The following is a 22,075-nucleotide window of genomic DNA, read 5'->3' as shown; positions in this document are numbered from 1 at the left end:
AGCAGTCCTGGCACCCGCTCCCTGGAGTGGCCACGTCCTGCCAGCTTCTCTCTGACCCCTGGGCAGGTCTTCCATAAGCACAGGCAGGTCTCGAGTGGGTGGAAGGTCAACACCATCTTCTTGGCGTTGACCTGAGTCTTCAAGGTTAAGGATGCCCCCGCCCACTTTCTTGTGAGCAGCCCCAACAGCAGCTGGAAGTGGGGACTTCCTTACTGGCCCTGGTTGGGAGGAGGACTGTGTGCTCCTGGTGGGACCCAGTCCCTTGGCAGTTTCCCGGCCTGTTTTGGCATACAGGCTTCATAGAGGGGACGATGCCCAGGCCGGGAACAATGGCATTCACAAAGTAAGACTTTCATCTTATGATTCTGGGTGTCACACCTGGGAGGTTCTAGCTTCTGCAGAAGGTGCTTCCCAATTCTGGTCTCGCCTGTCCAGTACAGACACTTTTCAAAGCGTGGTTCCTCTTCCTGGAGCACCCGCCCACTCCCAGCAGCAGGACCAGGCAAGCCATGCTTTTGATCTCCAGCGGGAGAAAGGGGTGAGAGAGCATCTGGCTTCCGGCGTCTTGCTTCCCTGTGTGATCCATTTTTTTCTGGCGTAACCCTCTGCCCATCCATGCTCTCCCAGTCGGATGCTGGTCTCCTCTTCTGCCCGTGTTCTCTCTGCATGTAGGGCTCTCTCATGGGAGCAGGGGGGACCTGCCTTCCCCGACACCCCCCGCCCCGCTGACCACAGCCACCTGAGACCAATGCTGCTGCTGTCCCCATGTTATAGGGAAAGTGCAAAATGTGTCAGGCACACGGCCTCATGAGGTTGTTGGGCATTTGGGCTGCTCCAGGGTTCCCGGCACAACCTTCGGGGTTCCCTCTGGGGCAGGTGGCTACTTAAGGGTGACATCTGGATCATGAGAATGCATAATTTGAACTTGACAAGATAATGCCTGTTTTGCAAAAGGGTTGCATTGATTTACAATGTGTAAAGGTTCTGTTGATCCACATGGCCTCCAACATTTGTGACCATTAAAAACATTTTTTTTTTTGGTCAGTTAAATGTGTGCAAAACTATAGCTCATCCTGAATCGTGTCTCCCAGCTACTGTGAGAATGGGCGTCTCTGTATGTTCACAGGCCGGTGTGTTCTGGGAATGCCTGTCCGTGTCCTCTGCCTATTTACTTACTGGGATGTTTGCTTTTTTGTATGGACCCCTAGGAGTTCTTGGTAAATTCTCAACACTCGTCTCTGCTGGTTTTCTGTGCAGTGAATACTATCTCCCAGTTTGTGGCTTTTCACCTTCCTTGGGTATATTTTGATGAGGAGAATGTTAATGTAGTCAAATCTATCCATCTTTTATATTGTTGAGGCTTTTATGTGTCTCGTTTAGGAAAGCCTTTCTACCCTGAGGTCACACAATCACCTGTATTTTCCTCTAAAGTCTTAAACGTTTGCTTGTGACATTTCTCTTCTTAATGCATTTGGACATGCGCTTTGTGGACGGTGTGAAGAAAAGATCTAGCTAGTTCTTTGTCCTGTGGTTTTTCTGTCTCATTTATTGAATGACTTTCCCCAGGGATCCGTCATCCACTTCCTGTGGTAATTGAAGTCTGCGATGAGTGGGTGTGTGTCTGGGTTCTGTTCGATCATTGAGCTCGTCTGTCCCTGAGCCAGCCCCGCACTTACACTTGATTACAGCTTTACAAGTAGCCTTTCCAATGACGGGGCGCCCACCCCTCCTTTTTCTTCAGAAGTGTGTGCGCTGTTCTTTTTTTTTATTGACTTATAACTTGTACATAGCAAAGTGCACAGACCTCAGGTGTATGTTTCAATTACGTATTATAAATCATGCACTTGACAGTCATCAGGGCTGCATCCCAGACCTCTCCACATCTCCAGGTGCTCAGGGCTCTGTGGGTCTGGAGGCCGATCGGGCAGCGGGGCCAACTCACCTCGGCAACCTGATGTGTGTGAGGAGCTGGAGGCTGGGATGGACCAGCCTCTTGGGTGCCCTCCCTCACGTCTTCTGGTTGGTGCTGGCTGACTTCAGCTGGGCTGTGGCCAGAACCCCTGCATGTGGCCTTTCCTGGGGGGTAGTTTGGGCTTCCTTATAGCATGGCGGCTGGGCTCCCTGACGGAAGTGCATGGGGACTTCCTTTCCCAGACCTGTTGTTGGAGGAAGCACAAGGTCTGCCCACATTCAAAGGGAAGGGACGTAGACCTCACCATTGGGGAGGTCTAGACCTAGTCCTGGGTACGAGGGGTCTCAAGATCATTTTGTAAAAGCCTTGTGAGATGGAGGAACGGATGTGGCCATGTTTGACGATACAGCTTGCCACATCTGTGTAGCCACCCCCAGATCAAGTTGCCAAATACTTCAGTGACCAGTGGCTCTGGGGCCCTTCCAGTCCATACCGGCCCCTGGAGGGAACGGTGACCCTGACCTTCTCGATGTGGATTTGTTCCCTTGATCCTGACTGTGAGCTGACGTACACGTGTACGCACACAGCGTGCATCTCCGGGGTCCGGCCTCTGGTGCTCAGCATCCTATTAGTGAGCCTGATCAGACTTCGAGCCAGCACCTTGCTCCTTCTCACTGCTGTGCCGTGTTCTGCTGTGGGGACGGGGCTGAGGAGTCCAGGAGTACCCGGGCGAAGCTGGTCTGGCTTCCCCACATGCCTGTTCGCTGACCTTGGCCTCCTCTCTGTGGACGGTGCGCAGTGGTCCGACGAGGTGGAGGATGGGCCGCACGGGGACCGGCAGGGGTGGGAGGGAGCCCTGTGCACAGGGGCTGGGGTCCTGCCTGAGCCCTGGACTCCTCAGGAACATGGGCTCAGCCGGCCACCGGGAACTGACCTGCTGAGTGGGAATTGTGGGACACAGGAAGTTCTCTCCGGAAAAGCATGAGAAATGCCCTTTGGGAGGGAAGAAACAGGAGAGTTTTTGTTCAGTGGGCAGCTCTGGTGATGGGCTCTGGGCACCAGGGGCCGTGCCATGAGGGACTTTGAGGGGTTTCTTAATGCTTTGAGGGTCCTGGGTCCCAGATGTGGGGAGGTGTAGGCTGCTGTCTACAGGGTCAGCCCGCCAGAGGGGGGTGGGGGGGCTGGAAGGCAGGATAGTCTGTGTCTGAGGAGGTTCATGCACAGACACCCTCACATTTATGCACACACACTGACACACACATACCAGCACACGTTCACACACAACCTCCCATGCCCTGGCTCATGTGCACACCTACTCGTACTGACACACATTTACCGCCCCTCCCTGCCCCCCCGCACACACTCTCACGTAAACACCATACACACCAGTACACACACCCGCCTTCCCGGTGAGGGCCCATCAGCCCCACTCCCAGCTTCCCCCAGGAGGCAGCCACCAGCGTGGGTAGAGCAGACAGTGGGTGGTGGCTCACGGAAGTGAGAGTAGGGGCAGTGGCTTCTTCAGTCGGGTGCTCTTGCCCTTCATTCGACCTGAGCATCGTGTACTGGGCGCCCCCAGAACAGCATGTCCGGGAGGGGGTCCCATCCCATTCAGCTTGGGCTGCAGCCTCCTGCCTCTCCTGGTGTCCTCAGAGCCTGCGGTGAGGAGGGGTGGGGCTCACATTCACTGATAGGTGTGGGGTTGGCACAGCCCCAGCAGAGGCATGGGCTGGGCTCTGCTTCTATAGGTGGCCCCTGCCTCCCTTCACCCAGATGACAGGGCTACCCTGAGGGCAGTTCCCTCAGTCGGTGGCTCTAAGCTCCAGATCCCCAGCCGGCTCTCCCCCAAAGCTTTGCTGCCTCCCTCGGGCACCGGGGAGAAAGCACCCCCTCACTTCAGTGTGTGGATCCCCTCCTTCTGCAGGCTTCACCACCCTCCACTCCACCCCACCACGACCCACTTCGTGTCTGTTTATTGTTATTTTAAAAAGTGCTTCTTTCCAGTAGTTCTGCCACGCTGGACGGAGTTTCTATTTAAACTCTTGAAATGTATTTACTTTTGGCCCAAGGTCAGGTGGATGGTGGTTTCACATCGAAAGTGCAGCCCTGGAGTCGGAGCCAGTGGAAATCGGGCTTTCTGCAGGGTTCACACACACACCTCTGGGCACGCGGGGGTGACCGCCGATGGGAGGCGATGGGGGCCACGCACAGCCCACGCACGGCCCGTGTGTTTAGAGAAGTGTGCATGAGCGGACGGGTGCGCCCACAAAGCTGAGTGCGGAGCCACGGGCGTGTGTGACGAGGTGTTCACACTGAACTGTTACGGAGCTGACAACCTAGAAAAACTTGCTTCTGAAAAAACGAGATAGGTGTTTATTTTTCTCTCCATGGAAGAAATCCAGAGGCAGGCAGGCCCAGCCTGGTGGGCGCGCAGGGGCGTGGGCCTGGCTGCTCTGTCCTAGTTCATGACGAGGCTGTCCCCTTTGGTCCAATATGGCTGTGGGGCTGCAGCCCCCGAAAGTCTGGGCACATGTGGTTTGGGGAACTGGAGCCCAGCACCCGCCTTGCCTGAGGGGCCTTTTTCCTTCACCCTTTCCACATGCCTGTTATTCAGGGCCTGGGGGTCTCTGAGGCCCATCCAAGGCGTGAGTGGATGGGCAGCATCCTGGGTGAGATCTAGGGCCTGGGAGGGCTGCTCCCCTCTCCCCGTCACTGCCCCCTGCAGGCAGCAGGTGGTTAACACGGGGAGGCACTTGGTGCTAGGCTGGGATTTGCGCATAAAACCCGGGAGAGGGGCTTATTGACAACCTGCACCTGCCTGGCGTCTGCTCGGCTCCCCGCCTCCATTCCGAATGGCTTGCCTGGAGCAGAGATGGCGTGGTCCCCTCCTGCTAGTGCAGAAACCGAGGGCCGGGCAGCCTGCGGAGTCCTGTGACCGGAGAGTGTAGGTGACAGGAGGGTGACCCTTTCCTGAGGGCGGAGAAGGCCCGGGATCCGGTCCCCTCCTGGCCCAGCTGCCTGAGCCTCCCCACGTACCCACCGCCCTGCTTGTGCTCCTGCGTGCTGCACATTCCAGCTCGGAGGCCCAGCTGTCCCCAAGGAGCAGGCACTGGCAGCCGGCGTCCCACAGGAAGCTGGGTCCCCGTCACTGCCCTGAGGACGGTGCATTCCAGAGGCCCCTTCGGAGGCTGCCCCGGATCCGCAGGCCTGGCTGCCTTCCCAGGAGGGCTCGCTGCCTTCGCGCACTACGTGACTGCCTGCGGGTGCACATGCCTGCTGTGTGTGGGCGTCGCCCGGGGGCCCCCGGTGCCGGAGCGGCGCTGCGTGGACTTGTCATCTGAAACAAACCAGCAGGCAGAGACGTCAAAGCCGGTGGGAGCGCCGCCCGGTGTGGGGTAAACCTGCTGCCTTTTTTAGCCTGACAACCTGTGAGCAGCAGGAGCGGGGACAGGTGACTCAGGTGGAAGGAGAGGGGGCTGGCAGGGCTGACGTTGGCAGCGCACCCTCTCCCCGCCAGGCCTGGGCTCAGGGTCGGAGAAGAGCTGCTCCCCATGATTCACAGTGTCTGGGGCTGTTTTCAAACACGTGGTCCCAGTAATGACTGCTCACGTTGGGAAGCTTCAGGACTTGCGTGTGAAGGCAAAGTAGTGTAGCACGGGGGAGGCTGCCTGCATGTTCTTCCCTGGGAGGACTCTGTCGCAAGTGATTAAGGCCTTGTCTCTGGGGAGATAAAAACCGAGCAAGGAGGACCACGGCAGGCAGTGGGCTTCACCGGGAACAAACAGGCTGAGGGCCAGGGTCACGTCCAGCCCACGTGGTGAACATTGGGGACTGGGTGGGCACAGTGAGTGCATAAGCAGACACAGGCCCTGTCAGTCAGCTATCATCACAATAATGCTGCAGAGCAACACACGGGTGGGCAAAAATAGGCTAATAATAAATAATACAATAATTAATAAATACATAATAATCCTATATAATAAAAGGCTAATATGCAAATAGACCGAACAGCAGAACGACCAGTCACTATGACGTGCACTGACCACCGGGAGGCAGATGCTCAGCGCAGGAGCTGCCCCCTGGTGGTCAGTGCGCTCCCACAGGGGAAGTGCCACTTAGCCAGAGGCTGGGTTCACAGCTGATGAGCGCAGCGGTGGTGGCGGGAGCCTCTCCTGCCTCTGTGGCAGTGCTAAGGATGTCCGACTGCCCGTTTTGGGGAGCGGGCCTAAGTCATCAGTTAGACTACGCCCTAGGGCTCCCGGACTGCGAGAGGGACCAGGCTGGGCTGAGGGACCACCCCTGAGTGCATGAATTTCGTGCACCAGGCCTCTAGTATAAGAATAAGCTGTATGTTTCGTGTACTCACAATTGTAAACCTACTTTTGCCCACCCCTGTATATATTGGGGTACAATTCACAGACAGGCTTATCCTGGGAGGCACCCCTGAAACAGCACTAAGTCAGAGTAGAGTTCTGGTGTTTGGCTCAGTCCGACTGCCATCAGGTGCCTGCTTTGGGGGACAGGGGTCCCTCACCGGGTTCTGCTTTGGACTGGAAGATATTGATGCGGTGAGTCACTTGCAGGATGGGTTTGGAGATTAGACCACACCCAAACTACCTATGCTGCCAGAAATGCCTTCGCCACCGCAGCCTCTGCTTCCTGGAGCTCCCCTTGCAAACCTGGCCTGGCACCTGGCTCTGAGGGCTGGGGAGGCAGCACACCCTCAGTTGCTGCCTCAGGTCAGCGGATATGAATGCCCCTTGCCATCATCGCTTTCCCCTTCCATGCACCTGCCAGGGTGCTCACCCAGCAGCCCTAGGGGACGCACCCTGTGCGGTGGGTGAAGTGTGGCCGCTGGTGTGCCTGCTGCAACGGTTTAGCCAGCCCCACCTCTGAGCCCACCCAGCACCGCTCTCTGCTGGGAGCTTCTTATCAGCAAGTGTGCGACGGCCTGCCTGGGCCTCACTCCTCTCAGTCTGTGCTGTGGGGTCCCCGGGAGCCCACCATCTCTGCAGAGGTGAGAGGATCTGCCTCACATCTGTGGCTTATACTCAAACCTGGCGCCTGAGGGGGTGGGTGGGCAGGATGTGTGTGTGTACATACATGTATGTGTGCTGTGCATGCATCTACATGTGTGTGTACCTGTATGCACATGTGTACATGTGCATGTGTGTGTGCACCTCTGCTTTATTAACCCTCAAATGTACACTATTATATTTAATCCGATTTTGATAATTCCTTGCAGCTGTATTTTGTCAACACCATTGTGTTTGACCACCAACTATAATTTGCGTGTGTTGATGGCATTTCCCGAGCTGCTGCTGGGGATCTGTGGGCTGATCAGTTGGGGAAACACTGATATAGACCAAACATTGAGTAGCTCAAACTCTTTATGATTTCTTCAAGCAACCCATCATCCCTTCCCTGACACTGTCCCCAAACAAGAAAGCATTTTATTTGAAGAATTCTGAAACTCTCCTTGAGGTTAGTGGGACAGGCCTCAGAAACCAGGCTGGAAGGCCCTGGGATTGTGGAAGGGACATGGGCATGGGGCACAGAGCAGCCTGGGTGGGGCACACCCATGCACACTGGGTTCCTGTCCAGATCCTGTGCATGGGGCAGGCCCAACGTCTGCTTTGCATCAAAACGTCTGTTCTCCTGACTCACAGGGAGTGAGTCTGAACACTGTTGTGTCTAACAGGCAATTGTTTTGAATGATGCTGCAGAGATGTGCCAACTGAAAGGCAAGATTCCCATTGTGATTACTGAACAGAGACGTGCAGTAACTCAGCCTTCTTTGGGAAAGCTGCAACATTGCCATGGCTTCAGTTTCTCCCTCTATCCATGGGTATCTGATAGTTCCTACCCTGAAGGGCACTGAGAGAGTCCCACAGGCTGGTATGTGCAAAACTTTGGAACAGCAGAGCACAGGGGTCGTGGGCTGAACTGGGTCCCCAGGTCCCATGTTGAAACCCTAACCCCTGCCCTCAAAATATGCTGTATTTGGCCCTGGCTGGGTAGTTCAGTTGGTTAGAGCATTGTCCCAATATGATGGTTGTAGGCTTGATCCCCAGTCAGGGCACATCTAAGAATCAAACAATGAATGAATAGTAAGTGGAACAACAAATCAATGTTTCTCTCTCGCCTTTCCTCTTCCTCTCTAAACATCCTATATAATAAAGAGCTGATATGCAAATGGTTGTCACACCCTCACGCCGTCACAATCTATCACCAGGAGGCTGTGTGCACAGTGGGCATGTGCGGGTGGGCAGGGCTGAGGCACGCGCAGGTGGGTGGGGACTTGATGCTACGTGTGCGGCGTGAAGGCGGGTCCTGGTGGCTCTGCGCGGCGACACTGGGGGTCCCAGCAGTTCCACACGGCGAGGCCTACCTTTTTGGAACCCCCGGCTCTGGTCTACCTCTTTGGGGTAATCCATCGAGGAGCCCCAGATGGGTGGGCAGGGCCTACCTCTTTGGGGTGATCGATTGTGGGGCTTCCACACTGTGAGAGGGCACAGGCCAGGCTGGAGGACACCACCCCCCCTCAAGTGCATGAATTTCATGCACTGGGCCTCTAGTCAAAAAATAAAAAAACAAATGTGACTGTATTTGGAGATGGGTCTTTACAGACATGACTCATCACTGGCGTGGGCCTTAATTCAGTCTGACTGGGGTCCTTATAAGAAGAGGAGATCAGGACACAGACACACAGAGGGACGACCACATGAGAACACAGAGAAGACAGCTGGCTACAGGCTAAGGAGAGGCCTCAGGAGAAACCAGCCCTGCAGACACCTGGACCTGGGGCTTCTGCCTCCAGGCTGGGAGAGAACCACACGTGGTGGCTCGAGCCCCCAGCCTGTGCCTTTGTGGCCTCGCAGACGGAGGCCCGAGGCGCTCGGCAGTGAGAGCTGCTGCAGTGTCACGTCTCCGGGACTCTCAGATGTTTGAAGTGTGCACTCCACAGCCTCAGGGCACCCAAGGCGCATTCCTCCACGCTTAGAACTTTCCCTGCCCGTATCTGAAAATGCATTTTGAAAGGCAAATGTGAGCGTGCTTTGCTGCTGTGGAGAAGTGCCAGGGCATCTGCTTTGAAAATTCGCGTGTGGTTCTGTTCCGGCAGCACTGGCCTCGGCCTGGGGGAGGGTCAGCAGAGCCCAGCTGCGCCCCAAGGCCGGAGATCCAGCATGAGGTGTCACCACGGGGCCCTGCTCCCCGTACCCCTGTGCACCACTGCTCAGCTTGTGCTGGGGACAGAATGAACCCAGTGCCTTTGTTAGTGGATTTTATCCGACCTTGTCTCTGATTCCTCCGCTACGTGCAAACAGCGATGACGTGTGTTTGGGGGTCTTAGGTGCCGAAGGGCAGACGAGGGGCTTGTTTGTTCCTGCCAGTGTGTGGAGCCCAGTGGCTGCTGCCTTTGCCTGTGAGGCTGCCATGTACAGTGGCCCGGAGACCCCCAGGGAAGCTGTGTGCTCTCCACCAGCTGCTCCTGGAGCAGTGGGGGGAGGCCGGGCCAGGGCAGGAGATGAACGTCTACTAGGGGCACCGAGGACTTGGGAGCTGGCCCCCAGCCTCTCTGGGAGCTCCCTCCATCGTCCAGGATGACATGAAACCACGGTCATCTGGGAGGAGCGGTGGTCAGAGCTCTGGTTCCCGAGTCCGGCAGCTCACGGGGCCTGGCCATGTTCCCTGTCACACGCACTGTGGACAGATGGGGGACAGAGACCAGGAACGAGCCTGCAGCTAAGAGGTAGAAGAGAAACCACAGCAGGGAAAGAGAAGCATCCAGGCTCCCCAAGAAACGGGTCTGGGACCGACCGGGAAGCAGGACTGGCTCTGCTGTCAGCAAATTAAAAGCCAAATGACACAGAGAATGTAGTTCAGACAGACCCTAATGGGACTGCTTTCCTGCCAGGAGGCTTTGGGGGGATCAGGAGAGATAAGCCGTGGAAAATGGAGGGATGACGTGAAACCACGCTCCGCTGCACTCACCTGGCGGAGGGGCCAGTTTGTGATTTGGGCTTGACAGAGGAAAGGGCAGGTGAGTTCATAAAGGTCTGAATTATGGAGAGTTCAGAACATAAAGCTTCAGGACCTGCAGGGTGCCCAATAGCGCACTCTGGAACAACAGCTTCACCCTGCACGGGGGTCGGGGGCACTGAAAGGGTTAAAGAGAATAAAACAGGGCAGAGAAAACTGTTGTGCTTAGCAGATATCTTGCAGAAAGCTCGCAGCCTTGAGCACCGCATAGCTCAGATAACCAGAAGACACCTGGCATGGCAGGAGCCAAGGACGGACCCGACCTTATGTCAGCAGAGCGGTGGCAGCCAGCAGAAGACAATAAAACCCTGCCTCCCCCTTCACTCTCCGCTGATTCCTTTGTTGGGCTCAGCCCACCTGCAGCCAGGTGCCTGGAATAAAAGTTCTTTTGATACCTTATGGCCTCATGTCATAGGTGCTCGACCCCGCCCACTCCAAACCTCTCAGATACGTATATAAACAGGGCTTGTAATGGGCGTAGCAGTGTAACCAAGCACCACTTCCAGCTGCTGAAATCCCGTGCCGAGGAAGTCCCATGTCTCACTCTCTGTCTGGTGGCTGCTGTCCCTCAGGCCGCCCTAGCTTGGTGGGCAGGTGGCAATGGTGGGTGTTACAGGTGTGCGACCCCTTGGAGCCTCCGTGGGCTGGTCCAGGGCCTCAGAGGCCTTCTCAGACTCTATGACCTGGGTCTCTTCCAGGAGAGCAGGGGAGGGTTCGAGGGGGTGGCCTTCCCTGCCACTGCCTGCCGGCTGATGGGCCCCTGTGATGGCTCTTTCCGATGGACGGATGGATTCACTCATTCATCCACTCATTGATCCGTTCGTTTGTTCACAACAAGCTTTGATGGGGCCCCAGTGAAGGAGACCATCAGCCATTGCAAATCGTCAAGCACTTGATGGGGAGGGTGAGTGCGGGGTGGGGGACAGTTAGATGGGGGTGGGGGTGAAGGGAGGTGGGGGGTGGGGATGGCAGCACTTTTGCTCTGGTTCAGGGCTGTCCTGGGAGGGGCATCTAAGAGAGACAGAGTGAATTGGTGTCTGGGACACCCTCTGAGCGGAGAGCAGGGCAGGGTAGGTGCCTAGCTGGGCATGGGTTGGGTGAGTGGCTGTAGGGGTGGGAGGGGAGGGTCTGGGAGAGGGCTGGTGGGTGGAGGGCAGATCATGTGTGGCCTGGAAGGTGCACAGAGGACCCGGCCTTTTTGGCTGAAGGGTGCCCCGCTCGGTGGGTGGCAGGACCCACATTCTCATGAGCTTGCTGTGGACATGCGATGAGGTGGGGGGCCTGGCAGGGAAGGGCCTGCCCCGGCAGGAGGCTCCCGTGGGTGTCCTGGGGGGTCTCCAACCCAGGAACCCTCCCACCCCTTCCTCCTGCCCGAGAACATCCGTGTCCTGTTCCCTGAGCCTGGTGGTGGCGCCTCTCCCAGGAGGAGGCAGAGAACACCTCCGCAGCAGCCTCCCTCCCACCCCAGCGCGGACCAGCTTGCTCTCCTCGTCTGCCTGCTTTAATGACGCACACAGGCCGCAGCAGCACATCGGACGCACATCCGTTGTCATTGTCTCGCTGTTGAGCTCCTGGGGAGGCCTGGCTCCTCCTGGCGATTTCCTGACTCTTTTCCCTCCCAGAGAGCCTTCTCATTTTTTATTTTTTTTGCTGCCACGGGGGCAGGAGATGCAAAGCACAGTCCCCACCTCCCTTCACAAGAAAAGAAATTCAAAGTCCGAACCTGGCAGTCCCAGCTGGGTATCCCCGTGGGCTGCCAGCACCCGAGCTGCAGGGAATCATTGGCCTGAACCGGCTCCCACCGTCACCGGGGACAGCTGGCGTCCTCCCTCACCTCTGTGGCTCTGCAGCGGGGCCTGTATTTTCTGAGAACCAGCCCCTCTGGGTGTCTCCTCAGATCTCTCTGAGATGCATTTGTACTCCAGGTCCCAAGGGACAGTGTCAACATCCGTGACTTCAGCTGGGATCGCAGAGTTGGCAAGAAAGGCCAGCAGCTCATCACAGACAGGGGAGGCAAGTGATGTTCCCCCAGCTTCTTTAAGTCCAGGGAAGCTATGGTGCAGCCGGGGTGGGGACCTGGAGGGGCTGGAGTGGGGAGGCCGCTCTCCCCAGTGTCCCCGGGCTGACTGCCACCTCCTGGTGACCACCTGGACCGCTGCACAGTGCACAGTCACTCCCTGCCCCTCAGATGCCCGCCCCTCAGGGCGGGAGGGAGGAGAGGGGCCAGGGCTGGGGTGGTGCCAGGACTGGGCACACACGATGGTGTGTCAGTGTCCTTGGGCTGCCATCATAAAAGACCACAGGCTGGGTGGCTTAAAACAACGGAAATGTATTCCCTCTTAGATCTGAAGGCCAGCAGTCCTAAATCAGTGTTGGCAGGGACGCGCTCCCCGGGAGATCCAGGGGACAGTCTGCTTCATGTCTGTCAGCTCCCGGTGTTACTGGCAATCCTGGGCTCATCCTAACTCATCACAGCTGCAACGATGCTACTTCCAAATAAGGTCACAGCCACAGGTACCAGAGGTTAGGACGTGGACATATCTGCGTGTGTGGTGTGTGTGTGTGTGTGTGTGTGTGTGTGTGTGTGTGTGTGTGTTCATTCAACCCACAACACATGGCAAGGCGGTTGCCTCACTTTAAGAGCCAGACTGGATTCAAAGGCAGCGGGTGGACTGTGGGGGTGTGGCTGTGGCTCAGTCCTCAGAGCCGCGTCACCCAGCCGTGGCCTGTGATGGATGCTCTTCAGCGGCTTGTGACGGGAACAGCAATGCTGTGCTGGCCCGAGGCCACACAGGCCGTCCCGAGGGGTCAGCAGGGCTGCCCATCTCTGAGGACGAGGGGCACTTGTGGGCACTGTGTTGGGGACTGAGGAGCTAGGTGCTGTGCAGCTGCTTCCGGCTCCGTGGGTCCTGAAAGACGAGTAGGAGAACCCAAGACACTGCTTCGTGGGCCGCTGCGGGGACAGACACTGAGACTCAAGCCCTGGCCAGCAGTGTCTGGGCCCGTCCCATCCAGGGGGCTGCACGGAGTGTCCAGGGAAATTGTCCAAATGCACCTGCACGTACCTGGCACCATCTGCCGCCCGGGGGATGCTGAGTGGAACTTCTGAGGGTGAATCCGGCTCTTCTCACAATGGGAGGCAGAGGAGACCTGGAGGAGGTGTGGGGAAGGCACAGCCCAGGGGCATGAGAGCTCCATCACCCTCCACCGAGTGATGGACAGGTGTTGCCCGCATGAGTGTGGACAGGGTCGGGCACTGTCTTCTGTGGACGGTTCTGCCCTCACGTGCACAGCCCGTTTACCAAACGGGCCCATCCCAGCCCCCACAGGGAAGGCTGGAGGCAGAGCCCTGCTGCCAGCTGGCCACATCCTGCGCATTTTCATTGGCTCGGGCAGTCAGGGGTGGCCTCATGGACAGACATGGGGAGTCCTCCTCTGGGGTGGAGGGTGCCTCCCTCCTTCCTGCCACCAGCCCCAAGGTGAAGCCCCCAGGCTCAGGGGACCCTGGGGGCAAGATTGGTCTTCCAGAAAGATCTGCAGACCCTGAGAAGCTCTGACAGCGTCCTGGGAACTTCCTAACACACAGGCCAGCCCCAGCATCACCCAATGGGGTGTCCCCATGCAAATGCACCCCTGGGAAACTAAAGGCAAGTGGGAGACGCCGTGGGTGGGGTACATGTGCTTCCTCTTCTTGAAAATGGACACCAGGGTTCCCACGTCCCAGTGAACTGCCTGGCACAGAGGAGGGAGGGCCTAATAAATGCATGTTGTTATTAATAAAAGTGTTGTGCCCGTTGGCGTGCAAGGTGACCTTGACCCGTGGCTCTGTAGGACACTACCAGTCTGTTGCCTCCTCTCCCAGCCGGAGAGGATGGGGCGTTTGCTGAGCCAGCTCCGCCATGGCTCTGGGGCCGCGGCCTCTGTTGCTGTCCTTGGCTGGTGGCTTCCGGGGCTCGCGGGACTCACTGTCACAGACCAGAACTGCACCCTCCAGAACTGGTTCTACTGAGTACAGGGCCAGGCAGGACAGAATCTGAACACGATGTACCCAGGAATGCAAATGACCCTGCTCGAGAAAAGGGAAGGGCACAGCCACAGCCCGGAACTGGCAGCCCCTGCACACCAACCCGGCTGGCGTGGAAAATTCCCCTGCCCGGAGTCAGCTCTTCTGTCTTATTTTAGAGGGGGTAGGGCGGGGTGTCCCTGTGGTCTCACTCGGTCTAAGGGACAGCTGCTCCTCCACCCCTAGCCAGCAGACCTCCCTTGACCATCCAGCTGTGGCAAAATGGGGAGCCCCCTGCCGTGGTGGCCCTATTTTCCACCCCCCAAATTTGAGGAACAGACTTGGACAAGCCAGACAGCAGGGGGCAACACCGGGCACTCTGCCAGGGCCCATGTGGACACGGGTGCTGGGGTCTGAGGCTAGGACGGTGGGAGAGGGGCGCCCCTGAAGGAGAAGCACAGAAGACCCGCTTTGCTCCCCCCTAACCCCCAGGACAAAGGAGCCTCCTTCAGGGGAGGTGGGGAGGCCCTGGAGGGACATGGCTCAGTGCAGGGAGGGAGGCCTTCGCATTTCAGCTGAGAGCAGGGTGGGGGGGCTCAGTCTGACTGGTGGGGGCCTCCTGGGACCAGCCCTATGCTGCCAGGGCCCAGCCGGTGCGCCTGGAAACTCAGAGTCCCAGGTGCAAGCTGCCCAGCAGCCGGGCAGCCATGGACAGAGACTCACAGGAAGCTGCCTTCGAATGGAGCAGCTGGAACTGGAGGCCGGCAAGCTGCCTTACAGGGGCCGAATCCTAATGTGGGGGTGGGCCTCTGCCCGGGGCTGGCCGGTGACGCTCACAGTGCTGACGGTGCACAGCAGTAATTAACGTGGGTCCAGTTCCGGCCAGTCACCCCTCCGCTTGTCAAAAATACACACTGACCTGGGGAGGACGGGCAGCCAGGACCCAGCTGAAGGTGTTCAGAGTCGCCCCCACGGCTCCAGCTGCCAGCAGGGATGCTACCTTCCCGACTTCAGGAGCTCCCCGCTGCCCTCCCCCTCATCTCAGCCATCCGAGAAGGTTACATTTGAGTCAGAGGAGATGAAAATGCTTCAGATTTGAGCCGCCCACGCATCTTTACTTCCACCTCTGAGGTATTGTTTGTGATATGTAAATGAGCCTATAAAGACGCGCTCTGAATGTAAGCCCGCTGAAAGGCGAGGCCGTCCCTGCTGCCACCAGCACAGTTCCCCCGGACCCCACTCTCCTACCGTCCAGACGTGAGAAAACGTACAAAGGAAACAGCAGCGTTAGATGGTGCACATCTCACATGCAAGATCCCTCTCCCGGCGTGTTAGCCCACAGAATGCTCCTCCAGGGTCTGAAACACCGATGGCTGCCCTGTCTTTCTCTCCTGCCCCAGGGCTGGGAGGGCAGCTGTTTCCGGGACTCGGTAGGAAGTGAAGAGTGGAGGCAAGCAGGTTGGACTGGGGAGGGAGCACCTCCTTGGCTGGTGTTGAATTCTCTAGACAGCGGTGAGGCCACCCGCTGTTGCATCCCGACAATCTTCCTTATTCCTGGGCTCGATGGAGACCACACTCGCAGAAAGGGCGTGGGGCCCTGTGAGCTGTGCACAGAGGGTCTGTGCTGACTTCTCTCTGACCAGGCCCCCCCTTTTGGAATGAGAGGGGCTTCTCCTGGTGGGTGGGAGCACTGGCCTAAGGTGGAGGGAAGCTGCCTGGCGGCTCGTGGGCCCCCTTCCAGGGACTGTCTAAGGACAGCCCAGCCTGAAAGGACATTCCCTAGAATGTCCACACCTCTCCTCCCAGAGGACCCTCACACCCCAAGCAGAAAGCACCCCACTTCTCAGGGCTTCTCATAGCACAGCTCTGGAAATGAAACTTAGAAGTTTATGAAATAAGACCAAAAGGCAGTTTCATTTTTAATTTTTTTGAGGAAACTCCATACCGTTTTATACAGTGGCTGCACCAGTCCGCGTTCCCACCAGGGAGGGGTGGCAGGAGTGGAGCTGGAGTGGTGAGGAAATGCCCACCAGGACAGATTTCAGGCGGGGCAGCCAGCACAGGTCAGTGACTGACCCCCATGGCCAGGCCGGGAGTCCTGGGCACACCAGGCCAAGAGGTTCAGAGCGTCCCTGGGCTGTCCCAGGCTGGCGGGAGACTTTACAGCATCTTGGAGACCTCCCCCAAGGGCTTATGTGTTCTGCTTGCGTTGACTCACCATGATAAGCCAACAAGTGATTGCCCCAAAGTTAACTCCTGGGGTCCTTCAATGCGATCTCATTTGGGAAGAGGGTCTTTGCAGGTGTCATTAAGTTAAGGATCTTGACATGAGACCATCCTGGGTTACTCGGTGGGCCCTCAATCCAATGACATATTGGGGTTCTTATTACTAAGGGAGAAGACGGAGAGGATGTTGGGTAACTGGCCGTCTTGCCTACATCTGCCCTCATGGTTGCCTCAAGGATTTTAGACAGAGGAGGATGCATCATGGCACCCTCCTGTTCTGACCCAACCTGCTCAGAGTCCATCTCTGCTACGTCTACAGCCCACACTTCCCAAGTGCGTGAGTCCTGACTTCTCTCCCTCCAAGGCCACCCTGCCAGCGAGCGAAGCACAGGCAACCATGCGCTGAAGTTGAGTTGCCCCCGGGTGCGGAGCCAGGAGGCGGGGGGGCCAGTGGTGCTGGCTGACCTCAAGGGAACCTACCTACCGCCCAGGCCCAGGCCTGCCACCTCCCCTGGGCCTCCTCCAGGCCAGCGCTTTATGAGCCTGGCTCCGTTAGCAGAGACTCCACTATGCGGCTCTCTGCAAGGTTGCAGGGTTCTTTCTAATAAATCCCAGATGGAGGGGACGACCTGCTCGGCAGCGAGATTCACTCTCTGGCATTCTCCAGACATTTAACAGCCAAGGACTGTCCAGAGCTGGTCGAAGGCCATAAAGGACAGACAGATGGCCTCAGGGGGTGACTAGAAATGGGAGGTGGAGAGGGGCCACAGCCCTCAGCTGTTGCTAGGCAGCCAGGGCTCCCAGATGCCTCAGCCTGCTCTCTGTGCCCCCTCCCCGCCTCTGAGGTCCACTCTCTACACACCAGAGCGTGGGCCCAGCCCTATCTCCATGGGCCTGGCAATGCGCCTCTGTTGTGCAATGATGTAATTGTCCCAAGCACGACAGGGGCTTAGACTGTCCTTGCTCTCCGCGGCCCACAAATGCTAGGAATGCACCAACAATGCAAATATGAACGCACATCATCGGCAGACACATTGTACTTGAGCTGCAGATGCTGAAGGCTGTGAGGTCATTCTTGCAAGGAGCCGTGCGTGGCATCCTCAGCCCCACCCCTCCCCGCACTGCAGTGCCCCACTCCTGCAAGGACAGCCCTGCGGGTGTGAGAACCTCTTTCATGACGGGCTCGGGAGGAATGAGAAATGTAATTCTTCAGGCGCTTACAAAATATCAAGTCATTAGAGCTCATGACATAAAAGGGAGCACCATGAGATTCGTGACTCGTTTTGTAAAAGAACCAATTCATCTATGAAAACAATAACATACGTCTGGGGAGTGCTGGCCCCCTCATGTTTTCAGTGTCTCCTCCATGCAGTTCCAGAACTCTCCACCGCCAGGGAGAAGGCACGGTGGGGTGGGCTCCTCCTCGGCAAGTTCAGGCTGTGCTTGGCAGATGGAGGAGATGTAAACTTCGTTTGCATATTCCCGAGGTGGGGAGGAGCCTCGCTGCGAACACACCCTGGCAACGTGCCCACTTGAATCAGCTCAGCGTAAAACAGGGAAAAATGCGCGTGTCCTTCCAGGTCCTGATGTAGAAATTTAAGTAGCAGGAAGGATTTGATGTGGTTTCCAGCTCGTAAAGCTGGATGCCGGTTTATGCTCGTAAATGCCTGGGGGAGGAGGGAGGGGCAGGTTGAGGGAAGGCCGGAGCAGCCACAGCACAGGGGACCTGTCCCCTGAGGTGCAGGAAAGACCTCCTCCCCTCATAGGTGGCCCTGCAGCCTCCCCACCTTCCCCCCTGAGTGATGGGCTGACTTGTGTCCCCAAAAGATGGTGAAGTTCCCCCAGCACCTGTGAATATTTAGAAACAGGATCTTTGCAGGTGATCCCATGGAGATGAGGCTGTTAGGGTGGGTTCTAATCCAATGTGAGTGTGTCCTTACACAAAGGGGGAGTTCGGACATGGGCAGGCACACACAGAGGGAAGACGGGGTGAGGACACAGGGAGGAGATGGCTGTCTGCCAGGAACCCTGGAACCACCAGAAGCTGGGAGAGACGTGGGGACGTCAAGACCTGGTGACCTCTCTCCTCTGTCAGGGGAAATCACCGGGAAGGCTGATCTCACAGCTGAGAGCCTGGCCTCCACCTCCTGGTCCCCCTTCTGCACCCCCATAAGTGGGTTCAGAAAACAAGACCAGAATGACTGCAGGGCGAGTGTGGATAGAGGCGACCAGGTCTTGACGTCCTCAGGAGCTGTCACAGCAGCCCCTCCCTTAGATTTGGTGCGTGGGCCCTGGCCTGGGTTCGTTCATGACCCCCTGCCCTGATCACCTTCTGTCCCTGCCTAAGGACCCCCTGGGTGTGGGCCTGCCTGGGCCCCTCTCAGGTCTGCCCTTGTCTTCTGGGGCCAGTGGGTCTCACAAGTCCCAGGGTACAGAGATCCCGTGTCTTCGTGCTGGAGGCAACCTGCAGTTGCCCACTTTCCCTAACAGGAGCCACAGGAAGGCCCTCCCGACACTGGCGATGTGCAGCGAGGGAAGGACCACACCAGCTGCTGGGGCAGCAGAGGGGCCGGCAGGTGAGGAGTGCCCCAGCCTCATGCGGGAGCCAGGCCGAACCTGGTCCCAGGCCAGAAACCAGGGCAGAGGCCAAGTAGTGCCAAGAGCCAGAAGGTTCTTGGAGAACATCTGGTCTACCCTCCCACTTTTCTCCATAAAACAAGGCTCAGAGATGCATGGGGCTGTCCAAGGACAAGGGTTGGCTCAGAGCCCTGTTCTCCTCCACCTGGTCCAGTGGCCTTTTCCATCCACGCCATTGCCATCAGAGAGCTGCAGACGGGCCTGCAGACGGGCCCTGCCACAATGCCAGGGATGTTAGTCTGGGCCACCCAAGAGGCAGACACCAATATGGGGAGATCCCACTTGAGGTCGAGGGTCACTGTCACACACCATCTTGCTCCCCCTATTGTTTTCCCATAGATCATCCCCTTCAATGGCTTGCATTGCTGCCCAGCTCCTGAGGAAATCTGGGTTTCCAGTCCCTGCTCTTGGGACAGGGGACAGGGGCTGTGTGGGGACGGGGACTGCGTGGGGACAGGGACTGTGTGGGGAGGGGGACTCTGTGGGGATGGGGACTCTGTGGGGACAGGGACTGTGTGGGGACAGGGACTGTGTGGGGATGGGGGACTGTGTGGGGATGGGGGACTGTGTGGGGATGGGGACTGTGTGGGGATGGGGACTGTGTGGGGACGGGGACTGTGTGGGGACGGGGACTGTGTGGGGACGGGGACTGTGTGGGGACAGGGACTGTGTGGGGACAGGACTGCGTAGGGACGGGGACTGCGTGGGGACGGGGACTCTGTGGGGACAGGGACTGTGTGGGGATGGGGGACTGTGTGGGGATGGGGGACTGTGTGGGGACAGGGACTGCGTGGGGATGGGGACTGTGTGGGGACGGGGATTGTGTGGGGACGGGGACTGTGTGGGGACAGGGATTGTGTGGGGACAGGGATTGTGTGGGGACAGGGACTGTGTGGGGACAGGGACTGTGTGGGGACGGGGACTGTGTGGGGATGGGGGACTGTGTGGGGATGGGGGACTGTGTGGGGACGGGGATTGTGTGGGGAGGGGGACTCTGTGGGGACAGGGACTGTGTGGGGACGGGGACTGTGTGGGGACAGGGACTGTGTGGGGACGGGGATTGTGTGGGGACGGGGACTGTGTGGGGACAGGGACTGTGTGGGGATGGGGGACTGTGTGGGGACGGGGATTGTGTGGGGACAGGGACTGTGTGGGGACAGGGATTGTGTGGGGACAGGGACTGTGTGGGGATGGGGGACTGTGTGGGGATGGGGGACTGTGTGGGGACAGGGACTGTGTGGGGACGGGGACTGTGTGGGGATGGGGGACTGTGTGGGGATGGGGGACTGTGTGGGGACGGGGATTGTGTGGGGAGGGGGACTCTGTGGGGACAGGGACTGTGTGGGGACGGGGACTGTGTGGGGACAGGGACTGTGTGGGGATGGGGGACTGTGTGGGGACGGGGACTGTGTGGGGATAGGGGACTGCGTAGGGACGGGGACTGCGTGGGGACAGGGACTGTGTGGGGACGGGGACTGTGTGGGGACGGGGATTGTGTGGGGATGGGGACTGTGTGGGGACGGGGACTGTGTGGGGACGGGGATTGTGTGGGGATGGGGACTGTGTGGGGACGGGGACTGTGTGGGGACAGAGACGTTGGCTCATTCTCTGCTGTGTCCTCAGAACCTCAGATAGTGCCTGGCATACAATGAATGCTCACTGAACTTCTGATAACTGAATGAATGAGTAAATGAATGAATGAATGAGGCAATGGAGGAAAGGGGAGGGAGCTGAGTGTGGGAAGGGTCCTCAGAGCCTTCTACCAAGGAGGACAATATGAGTCAGCTTGGGTTGTCACCTCTCCCTGCTGGGCCTTGGTCTGGTCGGCTCCCTGCCCATCAGGCCCTCCGAGTCGGTTGGGCGGCAGCCTGCTCACTGAAGAGAGTTGGGGTGCTGCCCGGAGTGTGCCCTGCCTCGCCTGGGCTCCAGCTCCCCACTCTGGGCTGAGGGTAAATGCCTCTGTATTGCTTTTTAATGGTCTGCTTTGTTCTCTGGCTTTGCACTCCCAGGCAGCCAGCTCGCTGCCGAGCGGCCACATGGCAGTCATTAAGACAGCAGGTCACCCGCCCGTGGAGCTGGACAGTTTCCCGCTGCCCCAGGGAGCCAGCCGGAGACCAGGGCTGGGAGCAGGAGCGGTGACTCACTTGTTTTCCGTGGCATCCCTCACTATTTTCTTGGCTGCAAATCCAAACCAACTTCACCGGTGCCCAGGGGGGCCTGTCTCCCAGGCTCCTGAGCAGCCCCCACGGGTGCTATCGTGTTGGGAACTCAGACATGAAACTGAGCAGGAGGGAGGGGAGGCTGGAGGGTGGGCTCCCTGCACGTCGGTGGGGGCTGCTCCCGCTCCACAGCCTTCCTGACCACATTGGTGCTCTCCAGCATTTTCGTGGGACGTACGTGCCTGCATGCCCGAGACCAGGCCCACTCTCTGCATCCAGTGACCCCTGAACATCGGCCCATTTGGGGTACGCAGTGGAAGAGCAGAGTCAGGAGGGAGCTGCTAAACACACAGATTCCGGGGCCTCATCCCAGAACCCTGCGGGGGGCCTGGAGGGCTGCATTTTACTGCACCTGGGTGGGGATGGGGGTGGGGCGGTCGGGGGTAGAGGGTTGGTGTCTAGCAGAGCTGGATCGAGTGGGACCAGCTCCCTCATCCAGTCACACACTCCTTTAGTGCAGGCTCCTCAGGCAGGTGCCGGGCAGCGGTCCTCGCTCTCCTCGAGTTCACGGTCTGGAGCAGAGGCAGACCTTGCTCTGACAGCACCAGCCGCACTTCCTTTTGCTGGTGCTGCTCCAAGCGCCTTAGCCCCCTAAACCCCCTTCACAGCAGAGACAACCACGTGTCTCATTGACAGACATATGACAGACGCACCGAGAAGTCAGGCAGCTTTGCCACGGTCACACAGGGGCCAGATTGGAAGCCGGCCACCGGGCCCCTCCGCACACTGGCCCCTGACACGCACTGCGCAGAGCATCTCAAGAGTATGATAGGAAAGGCAGTGACTGGTGCAGGGAGGCCTGCTCGGAGGGGGTGACCCTCGAGAAGGAGAAGGCCAGAGAGAAGAGCCCTCTGGCCGTGGCCTTGAGTGACCTCTAAGGTCCACTTCAAAGAGACAGCGCACCAGATAGGCCTCCAGCTCAACAGCGTGGCCGCGTCCACAAAAGACCCCCTGTCTGAGCTGGAAGAGCGTGGAGACATCTTGCTCCCACACAGGCCTCCACTGGACCTTGGGTCAAACCACAGGGGGACGGGG

General features: G+C 58.2%; 1 pseudogene; it reads right to left on the bottom strand.

Moving 5' to 3' along the window:
• Positions 1-12,264: 12,264 nt before the first annotated feature.
• LOC118676870 lies at positions 12,265-15,004 on the bottom strand (annotated as a pseudogene).
• Between the last annotated feature and the right edge of the window lie 7,071 nt (positions 15,005-22,075).

Source organism: Myotis myotis, unplaced genomic scaffold, assembly GCF_014108235.1.
Source record: "Myotis myotis isolate mMyoMyo1 unplaced genomic scaffold, mMyoMyo1.p scaffold_m19_p_2, whole genome shotgun sequence".
NCBI classification, from domain to species: domain Eukaryota; kingdom Metazoa; phylum Chordata; class Mammalia; order Chiroptera; family Vespertilionidae; genus Myotis; species Myotis myotis.
Note: the sequence above shows the minus strand (reverse complement) of the source record. Positions and strands in the feature narration are given on the sequence as shown.